This window comes from Tinamus guttatus, unplaced genomic scaffold (genome assembly GCF_059628265.1).
Source record: "Tinamus guttatus ecotype Peru unplaced genomic scaffold, ASM5962826v1 Tinamus_guttatus_pri_ptg000035l, whole genome shotgun sequence".
NCBI lineage: Eukaryota > Metazoa > Chordata > Aves > Tinamiformes > Tinamidae > Tinamus > Tinamus guttatus.
In genome coordinates, this window is record NW_028288569.1 from 4,014,754 (window position 1) to 4,021,084 (window position 6,331).

A 6,331-nucleotide genomic window follows, 5' to 3' on the forward strand; every position below is an offset into this window, starting at 1 on the left:
GGCACTATCTTGTCCTGGATTTTCTTAAGCAGTCACGTAGGTGAGATTCCATCTGCTGCTCCCAAATAGAAAAGTGATTTTTTTTTCCTGTGCCGTGAAATAGTTGAACAACCTTAATGAAAACTGTAATGAGGTTTTTATTTCTAGCAAGAACTAGGAACTTTAGCAAATTGGTTCAAAGAAGAAGTATGTGAAATTCAGCTGGATTCTGTAAGAAAAAAAAATCACATTAATGTCACAGAACAAGAACCATATAAATCCTCCTTGACAAATCCCCCTTACCCATTTCATTAATGTTGGCCTCTCGCTAGACAACCTGCTTTTCCTGGTGAGACATTTCTGGTGCAGCCTTTGTATGAAGGGCAGATTCTGATCTTGCTTTCCAAAAAATATCCCCTTCAAGTTTCAACAAGAGGGAAGTATTTCACTGAAGAGTTAATATTTGCCTAAGCCTCCCCCACACACAAAAAGGGAGCAAAGTGGCTCATCAAAAAAATGAATATAACAGAAGGAAATAGTCCCATGACTCAGGGTTGAACCAGAGTTATGATGCAAATCCACTACTGACTCCAACTTGCATCTGTTTCAAGGCAAAACTGTGCTTGTTCTTGTTACAATGTGCAAGACCGAACAAGACCTGAGCTGCAATACTGACATAAATTTCCAATTGCCCCCACTATTTGCTTTCTTGTGGTCAGAGCCTATGAGCACCTCTGATAGAAAGAGTTTGGCTTCCCCACATTTGCACTTTGTAAATACATTCTTATTTGTGTTTCTGGGCATGTAAAATCGCCTCCAGCATCAGAAACCTCTTAAAACTATGACTTAGAGTTTAGAAATTTCAGCTGTAGAGACTGGGAGGTACAGATACTAGTTCTATCCTGAGCTCTCTGCAGAAAGTCCGGCACCGTTTGCTTCATTAAACTTCATCTGCCAATTTTATTTTTCCTTCTGACCTTCAAAACCAGGGAAAAGCCAAGGGACAGAACTTAGGAGAGCAGCAGTAGTGTTGATTACAGTAGTTGATTACAGCTTGGTGCGTGGCACCTCAGCCCTGCAAGGTGCAGCTCTTCTCTCAGTCTAGACAGGGTGAGCACTCAGCTGAGCTCTTCTTGGTGCTCTGCAGCAGAATGAGACCAAGCAAAACCAGTACCACCTGATGGCTTCAGCTGCATGTTTCAAATGCATTAGGTAATAAACTGCAAAGGGAGCCTGTTGCTGAACTGCAGATGCTCTTTATGGGCACTTTACAGAGCACGTGACTAATGACCTTCAGCACAGGACACAGCCTAAGGATACGCGTGCTGTGTTGTTGTTACACCACGAACAAGCACCGCATGAGTCTCTGTGGTCTGACGTGATTTCCAGCCCTTGGCTCACCCCAGTTTTAATGGCTTTTCCTCTGAGGGCCAGGAAGCAGCAGAGGCACGCTAACTGCACGGTCACCTTCCCCATGGGGCCAGACCACTGCCACCGGGGCAGCCTGTCACACCATCTCCCCGCTTTGCTCCCCTCCGTTGCCAACACCGCCGCATCCAGCCCTGGCACCAGCCTGTGACTCTGGAGCGGTTTCCACTTAGGTAAGTATAAAAAGTGAAAATGTGCAAACTTTCACTAAGCCCAGCGACTTCTATTGAGCCTTCTTGCTCCTGCTGCTGGCAGGAGCAAGTGTGAAGAGACATTCCTAAGGCTGGCCTTTCAATAGGAAGGAACTAATGTGCAAAACCTGAGATCTCAGATAAGCTAACAGCTTTCTGTAATGTTCATCACTAAATACAGAGGTCAGCTCTGCGCTTAACAGCCGGATTTCAGCTATAAACAGACCAAGTTTTTCAGGGGGTTTGTATCTATTTCAGTGAAGTTATTTATTCTACAGGGAAAACGCTATTTGTAAATCAGAGGGAAGGGAGGAAGTCCCACTGGTGTTGCTAGAAGCAGTTTCGCCTCTGGAATAGCATAAAGACTCCAAAATTGACATTTCACAAAGCCACAAGTTTAGAGAGACCTCAAGAAATTTATGCATATTTACAAAGAACTTACAGTCCAGCTGTCAGGGTATTTAGAGCTCCTTTCCTGTCCTCAAAAGCACCCTGTTTCTCGTTTCCTGGCCAGGGAATAAACAGAGATACGGAAACCACAACCCAAGGTAAGCATGAGTAGAATGTGCTTTAGTGTCTGCATGAGGCAGTGAAGTAAACAGAATAAAGAGTGGACTGAGAAAGATCAACACCTTTGAATATAAAGGGGAGCAGAAGAAAAGTAGGCTGCCCAGGTGGAAGACTCATAGAAGATTCAAAGCCAAACCAAGAATATTCAGTTTTAGAACCTGTTAAGAAAGAAAAGTCTGCATGAGGCTTTATTTCCTTTGCAGTCTGAATATAAACTGCCTATATTAAATGAGCAAAGTTTTCATGGCAGGTTGCTGTATGTGCATAAAGTACATATTAAATGAAGATAGCTCTAATTGAAGGAGGTTTACTACGTGAAAAACAGTGATAAGTCATCTTTATCTAAGGTAAAACAATTAAACATGATATTTCTTCATTTTACCCTGTTTTGTCCCTCTGAAAAGTAAAGCTTTTTCCATAGCTAAAAATGAAAATAAGACTTTTTTGTTTCCATAAAAATATTTCAAAATATTTCATATTTTGTTTAATATGAGTTATTCTCAAAAGATACCAGAGACTCTGTAGTCTTGCTGAAAATATTACTTGGGCCTTAATGAGAGAGTAAAATACATTTCTTCCACATACAGAATCACAGAATGGTTGAGGTTGGAAGGAATCTCTAGAGATCATGTAGTCCATACAACATAATTTTGGATCATATTTGTACCATTTCATTTCCAGGGTATATTTTTTTTTTACAGTTTTAGGTAGCATATTTTGGCTCCACAAGACACGGTGACAATTAGTGGTTACAGGTAAGGCTACTATAAAAAAAAATCTGCTTTCAGATCTCAGTTTAAAGAACATCCCGTTCTTTTTGTTGCAGAAAAACAGCAAGCAGAAGGTGCCTCCGTGCCAAACAGGAATGCTTACCGGAAATCAGGCTCACAGTTCTCAACTTTGCCTGTTCTCAGGCTCAATGGCACAAGTAGTCAAAACACGAAAGCACAGAGGGGTTGCGATTTTGAAATGAAGGTGCATGAACTTCACTGGGCAATAAAAATAACCTTTTTTTTTTTTCCTCCCCTTTTTCAGCATTATTATTTCTTCTGCACAACTGGATGGTTATTTCAGAAGCTAGATTCGTCTGTGCGTTTTCCTCCTTTGAAGCACTCGTGCAAAGGTGGGCAGATAGTTTTATCATCACTCAGATAACACCACCAGCAGAATGCGGAACAAGAGCTCGGAACCCACTGCCTTTCAAGATAAGGTTTTCGTGTTGAGTTTATCCCTTTGATTTAAGGGAGGGCAGGGAAGGGAGGTAGATACAGCAGATAAATTCCTTAAATGAAAATCTTAAGTCTTCTAACATTAACTGAAGCTAGTATTTAAATCCTTATGTTGTCTCCTGATTTCTCTGATTCGTGATTTTACCCTGTCATGTATTAATCAGGACTGAGGTCTTTAATCGATTAGTCACACAATAAATACCATATATAAATTGCTTTACCTTGCTGTTGCTGTCATTTGTATTCAACACTATCTAATAATACAACTCTGGAACATGTTCTACACTCCTGCTTCATGAAAACTGCTACAAAATCGGATGAAATCTGACAAAACATTTGAGACCAAATAAAAGAGCATAAAACTCAAGCTATCTATATTTTTGCTAAAAGAATCAAGCAGTATCAGTGTTAGACACACAAACAGCTCTGCTGGCCATCAAGAAAAAGGCTTCCAAAACTGACTACTGAGAAATCATCCAGACAGGGATTCTGCAAGGAAGTTTTGGCCCCAGAGAAATTTTGAAATTGAGAAGTTGCATTCAGTTTCTGTCAGCCCCTATGGTTTAGCTGAATTTCACGTGTTATCCTTTATCTGCAAACATGAGTTCAAAATTGCATCCTGCCAGGTCTAGGAAATTTGGTCAACCTATAATATTTGTAATCAGAGACTTAGTTGAAGCAAACAACTCCCCTCCTCCATAGAAGGTTTTTCTAGTAAGAATTACAATGAAAGAAATACCCAGCGCTGCTTCTGCTTTTCTGAAAAAGCATAGCAAGTTTGCTGCTTGCTTTTAACTAGCAAGCTTCCCTTTTAGAGATTTATCCGAAATTAGACTTTTCCATGACCTTTTTTAACTTTTTTTTCCTACTTTTAACGTTCCATGCCAGCAATAAGGCCATTAAAACAAGTTTAAATGACATATGATGTATCTGTATCTCTCTGATAAGCAGTTACCTTTTTTTTTTTTTTTTTTTTTTTTAAACACAGGTTTCCATTTCTTGTTGAATTTCAGGAAATAATTTTGTAGAAAGCAACCAGTATCAATTTAAAAGGCTTTACTCTCCACAAGCATATTATCCTACAGTCTCTTTCAGTTTGAAATGACTCAATTATTAAATATATATTTTTAGGACCAATCTAAACCTTCTAAAAGCTTATCTGGGATGATTTGTCTGGGTTAACTGCAATCACTTACCAAAGTTGCAGAAAGTACCTAAACCATATTCAGCTCAGTTGTCTGAACAGTGTAAATATGAAATATATATTGATTTCAGAAGAATTACTATGGATTTATATCAGTTCAAGTACACAATTTAGACCTTATCATTAGTGCAGTTGAAAGAAGTCAGAATATTGCTCTGTCGCTTCAGAAAATGGTCTCTTTAAATTTGGCAATAACAACATTTATTTTAATTTACCCTGAATACCTTCGGCATCTGCATGGAATATCTGGAGCTCAAGTGTCACATGTGGAAAAACTAACCTTTTAAATTGTTGCTATCCTATAACTCTTTTTTAGGCAAAAATTTACATTTGCAGGAAAAAAAATGCATGAAATAATCATTTAACAGAGCATCTGCTTTTAATGCCCAAAACAAACAAAAGCAAAGCCTACAATTTTCTCTGAATTCAGACAGGGTAAACATGGCTTCTAAAAAAAGGTTTAAATTCACTTTATATTGAAAGAGTTGGACACATTTTAATGTTCCCATTGCTATGTTACCCAGAGTGACAGCAAGGAAATGGAAAGTCTGACCATCCCCTATCTCAGCAGTGGTGATGAGCAAGAGGTTGCTCCATGACTCCTTCATGGCCATTCACAGCCCAGGTGGCCTTGGCCAGCATGGCCTGAACCTTAAGCACAAGCCTTACAGGGCTGAACCTTAAGCACAAGCCTTACATGTTGCTGGACACATGAGAATACGTGCACTTAACCCAGTTACAGGAGTCAATGTCAGCGTCGCTGCGGTCTTACCCGTCACTTCCCGAATAAAGAGATTCAGGTGGGCCAAGGAACAGAAGCAAGGCTGCCTTAGGCATCTAGCTGGACAGCATAAATTCCCTGTTAACATCTAGACCAAGACTTGGATTTTCCAGCCAGCTGACACTTAGTATTTCATAGCGGAGTCACTGACCCCTATGGCATCTGCCGCGCACGCAGATTTTCTGGGCGTCTCCATCGCTCCCACCACTATGTCTTGTCAGACAACTCTTCACTCCCACATCCTTCCAAAGCAGAGCGCAGCAGCAGTGCAGCCCAGAAAAGCCAGGAGCAGATATGTGTGCATATGTGCGTGTGATGCCTTTTCCCAGCTCCAGGCTTCTAGGCCGCTCCTGTCATGCAAGCCAGGCTGGGAGAGGGTTTTCAGCCATCTCCCTTTTTATTTCCCTTAAATATTTCCCTTAAATCAGGACTGCCCATGCTTGCCGACATCAACCAACAGTCCAAATAATATGGCCAGTCATAACAGAAAATAAAAAGAAAAAAAAGAAACCAAGAGTACCTTTTGGAGCTGCAGAGAGCTTGCTCCCAACATTCTGGCCATAGGACTGTTTAAGCTCTCAAAGCATATTACATTAGAAAATCATCCCCAAATTCTATATAAGAAAGTAAAATAATGGAATACATATGTCAAATGAGTCGACAAATATATGCAATACTTTCCTAGAAGAACCAATGGCTTGCCAACAAGATACACCGATTAAGTAATTTCTACCACTTATTGCAAGGCACATGAAGGCATGTAATAATTATCAAGACTGATGACATTGGAAAGGTTGAGACAGTGATGTAATTACTTCTGGATACTCACTACTTCGTGAAGGATGAAAGATTACTTTTTCCCCCCATGCCAATATTTTTTTCTCTCAACCACATCACACATCATGATAGAAAGACTGCTACATATTCCTTTGCCTTGTTTACCACCTCT

General features: G+C 40.1%; 1 protein-coding gene across 1 annotated transcript in view; it reads right to left on the bottom strand.

Annotated features, from left to right (window-relative positions):
- The window catches only part of PHLDB2 (pleckstrin homology like domain family B member 2), an 84,933-nt gene extending 79,731 nt beyond the window's left edge, over window positions 1-5,202 (bottom strand). Inside the window, exon 1 of the mRNA XM_088533653.1 lies at window positions 5,155-5,202. The gene's annotated coding sequence lies outside the window, so the exon portion shown is untranslated. The remainder of the gene's footprint in view (window positions 1-5,154) is intronic.
- Between the last annotated feature and the right edge of the window lie 1,129 nt (window positions 5,203-6,331).